Here is a 14,035-nt window from a genome sequence, read left to right as displayed (position 1 = left end):
CTTGTAGGAATGCTCGGACCTGACACCAATAATGTAGTGATGCACCATCTTGCTGGAAAAACTCAGGGAACGTGCCATCTTCAGTGCATAAAGAGGGCAACACATCATCAAGAAGCAATTTCAGATATCCAGTGGCAATGAGATTTCCACTGATGAAGAATGGCCTCACTATCTTTGTACCCCATATATCACACCATACCATCAATTGTGGGTGTCAGGTCCGAGCATTCCTACATGAACAGTTTCCTGGAAAGTGGATTGGTCGTCGTGGGCCAGTTGAATGGCCACCAAGGTCTCCCGATCTGACCCCCTTAGACTTTTATCTTTGAGGTCATCTGAAGACAATTGTCTATGCTGTGAAGATACGAGATGTGCAGCATCTGAAACAACGGATACGAAGCCTGTGCTAGCATTTCTTCTGCTGTGTTGCTAATAGTGTTTCAAGAGTGGGAGAAGAGGGTTGCATTGACAATCCAACACAATGGGCAGCACTTTGAACACATTTTATAAGTGGTCATAAACTTGTAAATAATTCATGAAAGAATAAAGTTACATTAAAACTAAGCACACCATTGTTTTTCTTGTGAAATTCTCAATAAGTTTGATGTGTCACATGACCCTCTTCCCATTGGAAAAAATAAAGTTGGATCCAAAATGGCCGTCATGGTCACCACCCATCTTGAAAAGTTTCCCCCCCTCCCATATACTAATGTGCTATAAACAGGAAGTTCATATCACCAACCATTCCAATTTTATTTAGATGAATCCATATAAATGGCCCACCCTGTATATTATCAGCAACCACCACAGATAAAATCGATAGACCAAGTCCACCTAGTATTAGCTGGATGACTATGCCCTGCTTAATAAACACTGTATTAAAATTAGGGCTTACTGGTAAGACTTATAAAAAATAACTTTTATTAAGAAAATATTACAAAATTGAACAAACACGAGCGAAAAAGTGCATACATTGCTTAGGGATAGCAGATAAACTAGACAGGGGGGTGGTCTGAGCAGATGAATTATGTCCTTGAAGTCACCTTACTGTCTGCGGGGGTGGGTACAGTATCAAAAGATTAGCGCTCCCCGTTTCAGTCGTCAACTTTTTCAAACCTTAAAAAAGGTTTTAGATAGGGGACTAATAATAGTCGGCAATAGCCCTGATGGAAAATACCTCAACTGTAGAATGGACTTTCACAGAAGAATATACAACACAGATTCTTCGAGACTGATACACTGAGAATCCTCAGAATCTTTGAGGAAAAAGAAAAAATTGATACAGAATATATAATACCCTACACTGGAGAACTCAATGTGCTGGAGCCAGTGCCAGAAAAATTCAGTGCAACACATACTGTACATACACAGAGCCGGTGTGAAGAAGTGCTGTACTGTCCCTATGGTTGGAATCTGCTGCCTACCTAACTACTTGCGGAGGCTGACACCCTAGATTGACGAGAGATGGCGACCCCCGCTTGTGCGTTGTCTCTCCCTAGTCCCCTCAAAGAAGCCCTATAGTCAGATGCATAGATAGTAAAGGATCAAGATAGATCAAGATATCTACTGGTGGAGGTATGAGAGTGAATATTGCAGAAAAGCTATTGTAATCAGGAGAGGTTGTAAATGGGATTCCCTCTGTAGATAAGTAATAAAGGAAGCAATAAAAGGTATCTTATAGATTAGTGCGTTGTAAATGGATAGTGAAGGTCTGTGAACTACTCAGAAGGTAAAAGAAAATCCCATGCATACCTCAACACACACAGCCAGACAACCCAGTACAAAATTGGAATGCAGCACAGAATTGAGCAAACATGGAAATAAAGGTATCCACGGTATCTGTACATTTGTGTTGTACATTCATAGTGAAAGTAGTAAACAACGCATGACACTTGCATTACATTCGTGCGACTCTCAGCAGCGAGAATCTGATCGATTTTTTATACGTTTAGTGTGACTCAAGCCTAATTCTAAAACTACAAAAATATAAACACGATATCAACCAAACCAACACTGTACACATATTGTCAATACAGATAAATGTAAATAAATAGATATAAAATGAAAAAAAAAACTACACCTGATTTAGAAGCTTCCTTTGAGCACAGTTGATTCCTCCTATATTGATCATGTTGGGCATTAGAGGCTTTGGAAACTCCAAGACAAAGTCCAATCTCATCAGCCAAATTGCTGCATGACCAAGAATTTCTTGCAGACTTACATCCTTTTTAAGAAACTCAGCAGCCAGTTGCTGGTAGTGAGAATAAAGTATATTGCACATAAAATGCATGGTTTGGTCAAAGAAGAAGTTTTTAACCCGCTGAAGAAAATTCATATGGTCTGTCAAGCTGGTAAACATCCTTGGCACGTATGATAATGGCATTGGGCACTTGGAAGCTTCAGCATCTAAATTGCATGGTATTCCTCGCAAGAAAAAAACAGAGGGCACAGAAAGGTGCTCAGCGAGTATCTGACCACATGGGAGCATGGCATCAGTAAAGACAACATCAAAGTTCATGGCCTCTAAGGACTGTATTAGCTGAGAACTGTTCAACAATTGAGCACAGTTGTCTAGCATAAAGGTTGCTCCTAATTTAATCTTCCTTTGAAGCTCTAAGAACTTCTCCAGTAATGGTCTTTGAGTGAAAACTTCATGTGACATAGAAAAGAAATTTTCCTGTAGTTGTTGAAATGTATAAGAAACCGGGTAAAACTTCACTTCATAATCTTGAGATGTTCGAAGATGCATGTTAATATCTGGTACAATAACAACAGCATGATGTCCTTTCTGAATCAATGCATCCACCACAGGGCGCATGCTAAGCCAATGGCTTCCATCTACAGGCACTACAAGAAGTTTCCCAGCGGTAACAAATCCTACAAGTCCACAAGTTAGTAATACAATAGTAGTAGTGAGAAATAAAGAGATATGCATTCGAGCCATGTCCTTTCTCTGAGTCTCTGTAGCATAAAGATTTTCAGCAAAGAGCTTTTATACATTTGACCTTTAACATATAACAGAATGCCCTACATCACAAAACGATAACCGAGGGCAATGTGTCATGAGCTCTGAACTCTATTTCTGCACTCTCTACTTTTGCAAAGGTTATGAAGGTCATAAATGTACGTAGAAGTTGGAACCCAAGAGTTATATATTCTTTACGTTGCTATAGAATTTTGGCTATTCACGCCATATAAAACAGGGACTTAATCCTCTGCAAGAATAAAAGGCTTTTGTGGAATAATTATTTGTACATAGATGTTGATATAGAGTTTCAAGTAACTTGGTCTGATGCCAGATATACAATGCTGAGTCACTTCTGGTGAAAGTCTTTGGCTAGTATTTAGTTCCATTTGTATTTATCAACCTTTTTAAAATGTATTAATTTATCCATCCATCCATGTACTAATCAGGCAGCACAGTGACTCAGTGGTTAGCACTGTTGCTTTGCAGCGCTGGAGTCCTGTGTTCTAATCTCTCCAAGGACAACATCTGCAAGGAGTATGTACAGTTAGGTCCATATATATTTGGACAGAGACAACACTTTTCTAATTTTGGTTCTAGACATTACCACAATGAATTTTAGACAAAACAATTCAGATGCAGTTGAAGTTCAGACTTTCAGCTTTCATTTGAGGGTATCCACATTAAAATTGGATGAAGGGTTTAGGAGTTTCAGCTCCTTAACATGTGCCACCCTGTTTTTAAAGGGACCAAAAGTAATTGGACAATTGACTCCAAGGCAATGGGGACAGCGATGATTATGTATGTAAAGCGCTGCAGAATATAATAGCACTGTATAAGCAAAGCATAATAAAATAAATAATCCCTTAGAAACAATTGATATTGCCAGAAGGTTTATGAAATTTACAACATTTCAATGTTCCATAATTTGAACAAATCGGTTATCTGTTGAAAAAAGCATGACAGCTGCAACCAATCAGCGACTTTACTGGTTATATGCTGTGCTTGCTTTCCGAAAACTATTTAAAAGGAAAACATCTAGGCTGAAACCTCATGCAGCATGAATTGCAGCCTAGATGCAAATTACAGTCAGGTATTGTCACAAGTCAGCTCTCGGGTGACCCGGGACCAGCAGCTCCTTCCCTGTCCCTTACACTAGGGGGCGCCCTAGATTGCCTTATTCCCTGAGATACTTCTGAAAGTGAAGATCCCGGGGCCTTCACCCTTGCCTTATCTCCTGAATCTGCCCTCCATCTGTTCCCTTACCCCACCCAGAGAAGAGGGCAGCCGCCGTGCACCGCAGTACACCAACCCGACGAACAAGGCAACACAAACAGGCGCAAAAGGAAAAATACCAGGCATACAAATATTCACTCACATACAGTCATGGCCAAAAGTATTGACACCCCAGCAATTCTGTCAGATAATATTCAGTTTGTTCCTGAAAATGATTGCAAACACAAATTCTTTGGTATTATTATATTCATTTAATTTGTCTTAAATGAAAAAACACAAAAGAGAATGAAGCAAAAAGCAAAACATTGATCATTTCACACAAAACTCCCAAAATGGACCAGACAAAAGTATTGGCACCCTCAGCCTAATACTTGGTTGCACAACCTTTAGCCAAAATAACTGCGACCAACCGCTTCCGGTAACCATCAATGAGTTTCTTACAATGCTCTGCTGGAATTTTAGACCATTCTTCTTTGACAAACTGCTCCAGGTCCCTGATATTAGAAGGGTGCCTTCTCCAAACTGCCATTTTTAGATCTCTCCACAGGTGTTCTATGGGATTCAGGTCTGGACTCATTGCTGGCCACCTTAGAAGTCTCCAGTGCTTTCTCTCAAACCATTTTCTAGTGCTTTTTGAAGTGTGTTTTGGATCATTGTCCTGCTGGAAGACCCATGACCTCTGAGGGAGACCCAGTTTTCTCACAGTGGGCCCTACATTAAGCTGCAAAATTTGTTGGTAGTCTTCAGACTTCATAATGCCATGCACACGGTCAAGCAGTCCAGTGTCAGAGGCAGCAAAGCAACCCCAAAACATCAGGGAACCTCTGCCATGTTTGACTGTAGGGACCGTGTTCTTTTCTTTGAATGCCTCTTTTTTTCTCCTGTAAACTCTATGTTGATGCCTTTGCCCAAAAAGCTCTACTTTTGTCTCATCTGACCAGAGAACATTCTTCCAAAATGTTTTAGGCTTTTTCAGGTAAGTTTTGGCAAACTCCAGCCTGACTTTTTTATGTCTCGGGGTAAGAAGTGGGATCTTCCTGGGTCTCCTACCATACAGTCCCTTTTCATTCAGACACCGACGGATAGTACGGGTTGACACCGTTGTACCCTTGGACTGCAGGGCAGCTTGAACTTGTTCAGATGTTAGTCGAGGTTCTTTATCCAACATCCGCACAATCTTGCGTTGACATCTCTTGTCAATTTTTCTTTTCCGTCCACATCTAGGGAGGTTAGCCACAGTGCCATGGGCTTTAAATTCTTGATGACACTGCGCACGGTAGACACAGGAACATTCAGGTCTTTGGAGATGGACTTGTAGCCTTGAGATTGCTCATGCTTCCTCACAATTTGGTTTCTCAAGTCCTCAGACAGTTCTTTGGTCTTCTTTCTTTTCTCCATGCTCAATGTGATACACACAAGGACACAGGACAGAGGTTGAGTCAACTTTAATCCATGTCAACTGGCAGCAAGTGTGATTTAATTATTGCCAACACCTGTTAGGTGCCACAGGTAAGTTACAGGTGCTGTTAATTACACAAATTAGAGAAGTATCACATGATTTTTCGAACAGTGCCAATACTTTTGTCCACCCTCTTTTTTATGTTTGGTGTGGAATTATATCCAATTTGGCTTTAGGACAATTCTTTTTGTGTTTTTTCATTTAAGACAAATTAAATGAAGATAATAATAACAAAGAATTTGTGTTTGCAATCATTTTCAGGAAGAAACTGAGTATTATCTGACAGAATTGCAGGGGTGTCAATACTTTTGGCCATGACTGTATAACAGAGCAATTCACCGGGGAGTGGAGGACAGGGAATTATCACACTTACAAACCCACGCAACAGGCACTGGTAACTCCTCCAAAATCCTCATAAATCCACCAAAACACCTTTCCTCCAAGTAATGCAGCATAAGATAGCTCTGACATTGTGTCTCAATCAGAACCCAGAATATACAGGGAATAGGAGTTGCTAACCAAGCTCAACTGAGAGCTCAGACTCCCAGAGCTCCCAACATGGCTGATTAACCCCTTGTTCTGCCAAAAGAAATTAACTCCATTTAAGAACAAGGAGAAGTGCTTCTTTTCAGCGCAGGAGTAGGAGTGATCAGACGCTGTGGTCTTCTGGTTCCTCTCTGTTGTCGTAACCCCGTGAAAAGTATATTATTCTCTAAAATGCTCCTCCAGAGATTCAGAGAGAATATACTCCGTGGACAGTAATCAGAGAGGAGTCTAGTTTGGTGCTGGATCTTGTCAGCACTACGGATGAGCGAACCTTTCAAGATTCGGCTCAGTTCGGATCGGCGAATGTATCCAAACCCCTCTGACTTCAAAGGGAGGCAAAACCAAACGCATAGACAACACCATCATGGGGGCAAAAAGCTGCCAAAATAGCTAAAATTAGGAGCAAACACCAGGAAAAGTGGCATCAATTGACCCATCATTTGTGCTATAAATAAATAATTTAAAAGAATTTGATGTGAGTTCTCCTGTATTCTTGATAACCAGCCAGGCAAACAAACACTAAAACAGTGCAATTGACATTACAACTTTTTCCATGGAGTTTGCGCTGAGGTCAGTGAGTTGAATTGAGTTAATTGGCTGTGAACTTTCTCACACTCGCAATGACATCAGTTAGGTTATAGGAGTTCAACGTGAAATACTGAGCAGCGGTAGCACATGCTGCTCAGTGTCTCTGCTAGATGGCAGGCCGTATACTCGTGTGGCGCCCCTGAGAGTTCAGTCGCCACAGAGGTACTGCACCTCCTCCTGAGGTGTGGTACCCCACCATTCAGGTAAGGTGGAGACACCTGACCACACTCCAACACCTGCATCCCACACAACATAGTAGTGTAGCAAAGCACCTTTGGTGGCTCCCTGCTTGGAACACAAAGAGTGCTGGGAGGTGGGTGGAGCTTAGATGCACAAGAGAACGGGAGATTATTAGGACTAGATGAGTCTGTGAGAGAAGATCCCCTGAGTGGGATGGATGGAAGGAAGTTCTGCAGCAGACCTCAGTGACCTGGGTCTGCTGGCACAGGGAAGAGATATTCAGAAAGCCTAATTCTCCATAAGAAAGAAAGATTAGAACGGAACGTAAGGAGAAGAAGAGAACTAAGGACTAGGGTTAGAGCAGAGCCCTTCCTCAAGTTCTAAGAGCATGGCTGGGGTCCGGTCCCCGAGGTTGTATGGATACTAATGGTCCTGCAGCAGACACCGGAGGAATAGAAGTTGTCACCACTTTATTCCCACACAAGACTTGGGGGCACAACAGCAACGTGAGTGAGCCGGGACTTAGTAGCAAGGAGTCCCCGAAGCAGGCTACAGCTGTCTGCCGTACAAGTAGAGTTCTGAGAACATCAGAAAGGAGGAACTCCAGTGTAACTCAGTACTGTGAGTACTTCACTACGAGCGCTAAGGAGGGAGACGTTCAGGAAAGGCACATGCTGGCGGAGTGTTGGAACAGAGTACTTCATCTTGCCTGGAAGTTGGCTGAGCTCCTGACCTGGAAGACACGGCACGGATGCGGGCACCTGTACGCACAACAGACTGTGAGTAAAGCTTTGGAACTACATGCCCTGGTGTCCTACACTTATTCCTGCGCCAACACACTCAGCACTTCTACATCGCTGTGCCTGATACTGCACCATCTACGTGTCTTCCCTATCTCCTCACCTACACTGCCCAGGGACTACTGCCCTACCTGTGGAGGGCCACTAGATCATTGCTGCACCACACCATCTGTCCCAGAGGATCTGTCTGCAGCGTCGGCTTAACATCTTCATTGCCGAACACCATAGGTGGCGTCACGAATCATTCACTCGTAAACTTCAATCATCATCCACACGTTCAAACATCCTCCCTTTTACAATGGACGCCCAGGGCCACGGCCTGGGTCACAGCTACCGTGACATCTCCCATTGAAACCCACGGGCCCAGCTCCGAGTACCCCGCTGCCCTGGGTGCGAGGGCGATCCACTCGCATCATGCAACAATGCAGCCTGCCTTCTAAATGTAGCAGAGCTAGAACCGTCGTGAGACAAATGGATTATTATGTTCTCGGCGGACAGGTAAAGAATATTGTGGTTACAAAAAACCATGGCTTCAGTGGACTGGGTGATGATGCAAGTATGATTTCATTTAGATTGATTAAAAGGAGTCTGTGTCATTCTTTCAATTAAAGGACTTTATTCTGGCTGTGTGTTTATTTACAGTATAACTATAGAATTAGTAATGGAGAGGTGTCTTGTAGATTATTAACCCTACAGGTGCTTCACAGGAATTAATGGAATGTGGAAGGAAAAAATTAACATTTAACTTTTTCCTCCAAAAATGTTACTTTAGCCCCAAATTTTTAATTTTCACAAGGGTAACCGGAGAAAATGCACCATAAAATTTGCAGTGCAATTTCTCCTGAGTATGCCAAAACCAATATTTAGTGGAAAACTACTGTGTGGGCACCAGCAGGATTCAGAAGGAAAGGAGTTTTGGATTGCAAAATAGGCTGGAATCGATAGCGGATGACATGTCGCGTTTGGAAGGCCCCTGATGTGCCTAAACAGTATAAACTCCCCACAAATGACCATATTTTGGAAACCAGACCACTCAAGGAAGTTATCTAGATGTGTGGTGAGCACCTTGAACCCTCAGGGGCTTCACAGAATTTTATAATGTTGAGCCATGAAAATTAAAAATGCATTTTTCCCACAAAAATGTTATTTTAGCCCTCAATTTTTTATTTTCACAAGGGTATCAAGAAAAAATACACCCCAAAATTTGTTTTGCAATTTATCCCAAGTATGCTGATTCCATATATGTAGAGGAAAACTACTGTTTGGGCACATGGCAAGGCTCGAAAGAGAAGGTACACCATTTGACTTTTGGAATACAAAATTGGTTGCAATCGATAGCCGAAGCCATGTGGGGTCTGGAGAGCCCCAGAGGGGCCTAAACAGTGGAAACACCCCACAAATTATGTCATTTTGAAAACTACACTCCTCAAGAAATTTATTTAGATGTGTAGTGAGCGCCTTGAACTCTCAAAGGCTTCACAAAATGTTATAATGCTGAGATATGAAAAAAAAATCACATTTTTTCCACAAAAATGTTGCTTTAGCCCCAATTTTTTTATTTTCACTAGGGTAACAGGAGGAAATAGATGACAAAATTTGTTGTGCAATTTTTCCTGAGCACACCGATACCCCATATTTGTTGGAAAACGACTGTTTGGGTGCACGTCAGGGCTGGAAAAGGAATGAGTGCTATTTTGGCTGGAATAGGTTGTGGATACATGACCCCAAGTTTGTAATTTTCAAAAGAGGTAATAGGAGAAAACGAACAGTACAATTTGTTATGCAATTTCTCCTGAGTACATCAATACCCCTTAAGTTAGTGGTCCCCAACCTTTCTGACCTTGAGAGCCACATTCAGCACTGAGAGAGGGTTGCGAGCCACATTCAGCACTGAGAGAGGGTTGCGAGCCACATTCAGCTTTGAGAGGGGGTCACGAGCAGCATCCTGCTCCTGTCCCCCTTCAAAGTAGTGTCAACCAAAGCCCCCATTACAGGTATAATGATAACCAAAACTGTTCCACAGAAATCACTCCAAAGCAGTACACTGAGATCCAGGGGTTCCCACAATACCCCCATTCAGTATTCTCCCATCAAGGACTCCCAACACACTGTCACATCCAGCTTTGAGCACCTGCTATAACAGGTAGTATCATCTTCCAGTGTACCATACCTAAACATCTCTAAACCCCTAAGACCAGTAAAATGCATCCAAATATGCTCTTCTGTGCAGGGCTACTCACAAAATTCACCATTTTGATATGTACTCTTCATACCTGTTTGCTAGACCTGGACCTATTGCACCAAGCTGGCAGTCGCGAGCCACAATTCATGGGACCGCAAGCCACATGTGGCTCCCAAGCTACAGGTTGGGGACCCCTGCCTTAAGTGGTCGAAAACTACTTTTGAGACACATTGCAAAGCTCAGAAGGGAAGAAGCAAAATATTACTGTGCAGATTTTGCTGCACTGGTTTGAGGGTGCCATGTCAAATTGGCAGAGCCCCTGGGGTTCCAGAACAGCAGAAACCCCCATATGTGGTCCCATTTTACAAACTACACTTCTCAATTAATTCACATATGGGTGTAATGATCATATTGACATGACAGGTGTGTCACAGAATTTTATACCAGTGAAGAAAAAAGAATTACATTTTTACCACAATAAATTGCTTTAGCCCCAGATTTTACATTTTCACACAGGAAATGGGTAAAAATTGCGCCAAAATGCATCACAATTTCTGCGGAACATGGCAATATCCCAAATGTGGAAGTACAGTACTGCTTAGCCACACAGCGACGCTTGGGAGGGAAGGAGTGCTATTTGACTCTTGAAGAACAAATTATTGTAGAATAGTTTGCAGACTACATATACAGAGCCCCTAGGTGCCATAAGAGCAGAATCCCCCCTCAAGTTGTAAAGGGGTGAAACACAAGAAGGACAAGAAAGGGTTTACCTCCTCTGCTCCATGCCTGGAACCATATAGCTGCACAGTAGGGTTGCCAGGGGGAAGACTCTTGAACCTGGACCGACTGCATCATGGGCCTGTCAGTAGCAGTGGGGAAGAGGAAGTTGTGCTGGACAGGAAGGAAGCCGGGCAGAGAGCGGGAAGACAGGGCACGCTGAAGGGAGAGCAGCTTGTGCAGAGGTCAGGGCAGGACGCAGCCGCGCTCTGGGGAGGAGAGAGAACTCCCGTTCAGAGGGCAAATACCGGGGGACTGTACAGAGAGACTGCATCCTGTGAGTATGTGGAACCGGTGTCTGCAGTGACTGGAGAGGTACTCCTTGACTTCCGTGTAGAGACAGTGACCCATACAGAGATAGCGGCCCACGCAGAGATAGCTGCCTGTGCAGAGACAGTAGCCCGTGCAGAGACCGCGCGTAGCCCCTGCGTTAGGGCTGGCGGAACGCACCAAATTATAAAATAATAGTGGGTGTGTTCGCAGCCCGGGGTCCACCGTGCAGAGGTGTTACATTGCTGCTAGGTAATGGCGGGAGAATATAGCGGTGTGAAAACAGTCACACGTGGGTTACGTCACCCAATGTGAACAGGAGCGAACTCTGTTAATTCACAGAGCCGCACAACCGCTGAACGTGGATGCAGGAGCCTGTTTAGCTCACAGAGCCCGGCTAAAGAGCGCACAGCAAGCGGCCACAGAACTCTACCCCAAGGACACGGGGTTAGAGTCCCTCAAGGCCCACCGAGCGCGCAGCGTCGCTGCCACGAGCACCGCTATAGACGCTGGCTAAGGAGTATGGAGCACGTGCACTGAGGTGTGCCGAGTCACCGATGATGAGTACTGCCTGACTCAGACTCTGTCCTACCTACGCCGAAGCCTGGGCGCTAGCAGGCTAGGCTGCATAACACATGCGTACCAAGGGTAGGGGTTTCATAATGAGTCCGTCCCCAGAGACATTCATACGTGCATACACAACTCACTCCTTATAGTCTGAAAATACAGTCTATCCTAGAGCATGGCTGAGCGGCCATGCGAACCTTTTATAGCCGCGAGCGTCCGGGACCTTCCTGGCTTCTCGGATGGACCAATCCGAACAGAAGCAGGACCTGAGCACGTGACCTTCGATCTCCAATGGGAGATCACTTCACGGGCATGCTCAGTGGCCCGACATGAGGACATAGTCCCTGGAGAATCTTGCTGCTGAGCAGCCTGCATTGCCATAGCTGTGCCAGAGGTGGCAGCAGCAAGCAAACCCACGGAGCTGGTCTGGGCAGAGTGCCAGGACCGACGAATTTGCCAAGCAACCTCCTCTGCAGCTGGAGTGGAATGGGAGACCGCCGGAAGCAAGGCTCGGGATTCCCGCTGTGCGACAGGAACCCGACGCCTAACATTACCCCCCCTCCAGGGCCCCCGCCTCACTGCGCTCAAATTCCTCAATGGGAAGAGGAGCGTGGATGTTCTCCACCGGCTCCCAGGTCCGAGCCTCAGGACTATGACCCTTCCAATCCACCAAATAAAACTTTTTGCCCGCATCACCTTGCATCCCACGATGGCATTGACCTCAAACTCGTCTGACAACAGGTCCGATATCCCGGCAGATGGCTCATAAAACCGGGACATGTGAATCGGCTTAAGGAGAGACACATGAAACGTGTCCGAGATAGCCAAGTGTGGTGGAAGGGCCAGGCGGTAGACCACAGGGTTGATCTGCTCGAGGACCTTGAAAGGGCCAATATAGCGTGGTGCGAACTTAGCGGATTCAATCCGCAGCCTGATCTTTCGGGCAGAAAGCCACACTAAGTCACCAGGGGCGAAGGTCAGAGCAGGACGCCTGTGTGCGTCAGCGGAGACCCTCATTCTCTCCTTGGAGGCCCGGATAGCATCCTGCGTGCGATCCCAAATGTCACGTGCCTCCACCACCCAGTCTGCCACCCTAGGGTCGGTGGACGACACGGGCATGGGCACGGGGATGCGCGGATGCTGGCCGTAATTTAAGAGGAATGGGGTCTGACCGGTGGAATCGGCCACAGCGTTGTTCAAAGCGAACTCCGCCCACAGCAGCAAGGATGCCCAATCATCCTGCCTGGCCGAGACAAAATGTCGCAGATATGTCACCAGGGTCTGGTTGGCTCTCTCAACCAACCCGTTCATCTCGGGATGATAGGCCGAGGAGAGATTTAGCTCAATGCTGAGCAGAGAACAGAGCTCTATCCAGAACCGAGATGCAAACTGAGGACCCCGGTCGCTGACAATCTTATCCGGCATGCCGTGCAGGCGGAAAACATGTTTAATAAACAACGCTGCCAGGCCCCGTGCAGAAGGTAGCCGCGAGAGTGGTACCAGATGCACCATCTTGGAGAAATGATTGGTGACCACCCAAATGACGGTGCTGCCACTGGACTTGGGCAGACCCACCACAAAGTCCATACCGTCCATCTCCCAGGGCCTGTTCGCTACCGGCAGAGGATAGAGTAACCCAGCGGGCCGCTGCCGAGAGGACCGATTCTGGGCGCAAGAGACGCATGCCTGAATTTAAAGTAATCCCCGACGTCACGGGCCATATGCGGCCACCAGTACGTCCTCGCCAGGAGATCAGAGGTTCGTTTGGTCCCAAAATGTCTCCTCCTCCGATAACACCACGGAGTGAGAAAGAGCGTCGGCCCAGACGTTCTTCTCCCCGGAGAGAAAATGCAGGGTGAAATGGAATCGGGAGAAGAACAAGGACCATCTGGCCTGGCGAGAATTCAGCCGCTGGGCAGTCTGTAGATAGACCAAATTTTTGTGGTCGGTGAACACCTGGAATGGGTGGTGAGCTCCCTCCAGAAGGTGTCTCCACTCTGAGAAGGCCAGCTTCATTGCTAGCAACTCCCTGTCCCCGATGGAATACTTCCTCTCCGCCGGTGTGAAGGTCTTAGAGAAGAAGAAGCATGGGTGCTTCTGACCTTGCGAGTCCTTCTGGAACAGGATCGCTCCAGCACTGACGGAAGAGGCATCCACCTCCAGAATGAAGGGCTTATCTACATCGGGGCGATGTAGAATGGGAGCGCTAGCGAAGTGGGATTTAATAGCGGCGAAGGCCTTGGAGACGGTTTCCGACCACAGTTTGGGGTTTGCACCCTTCTTGGTGAGGGCTACCAAGGGCGCTACCAAAGTTGAGAAATGGGGGATGAATTGGCGATAGTAATGTATGAACCCCATAAAGCGCTGCACCACTTTGAGAGAATGGGGCTCCTGCCAATCCATCACCGCCTGTAGTTTGGCAGGATCCATGGCCAACCCCTGGGCCAAGATGATATAGCCCAGGA

At 45.7% G+C, this 14,035-nt stretch overlaps 1 protein-coding gene and 1 pseudogene across 4 annotated transcripts in view; both read right to left on the bottom strand.

Moving 5' to 3' along the window:
• The window catches only part of LOC141091822 (UDP-glucuronosyltransferase 1A1-like), a 269,983-nt gene that overhangs the window by 137,147 nt on the left and 118,801 nt on the right, over positions 1-14,035 (bottom strand). The gene's annotated exons all lie outside the window — the stretch shown is intronic.
• On the bottom strand, positions 785-4,396 carry LOC141091877 (UDP-glucuronosyltransferase 1A1 pseudogene; annotated as a pseudogene).

This window comes from Dendrobates tinctorius, unplaced genomic scaffold, assembly GCF_039654945.1.
Source record: "Dendrobates tinctorius isolate UK_male_01 unplaced genomic scaffold, ASM3965494v1 ptg000056l, whole genome shotgun sequence".
Lineage (NCBI taxonomy): Eukaryota > Metazoa > Chordata > Amphibia > Anura > Dendrobatidae > Dendrobates > Dendrobates tinctorius.
Note: the sequence above shows the minus strand (reverse complement) of the source record. Positions and strands in the feature narration are given on the sequence as shown.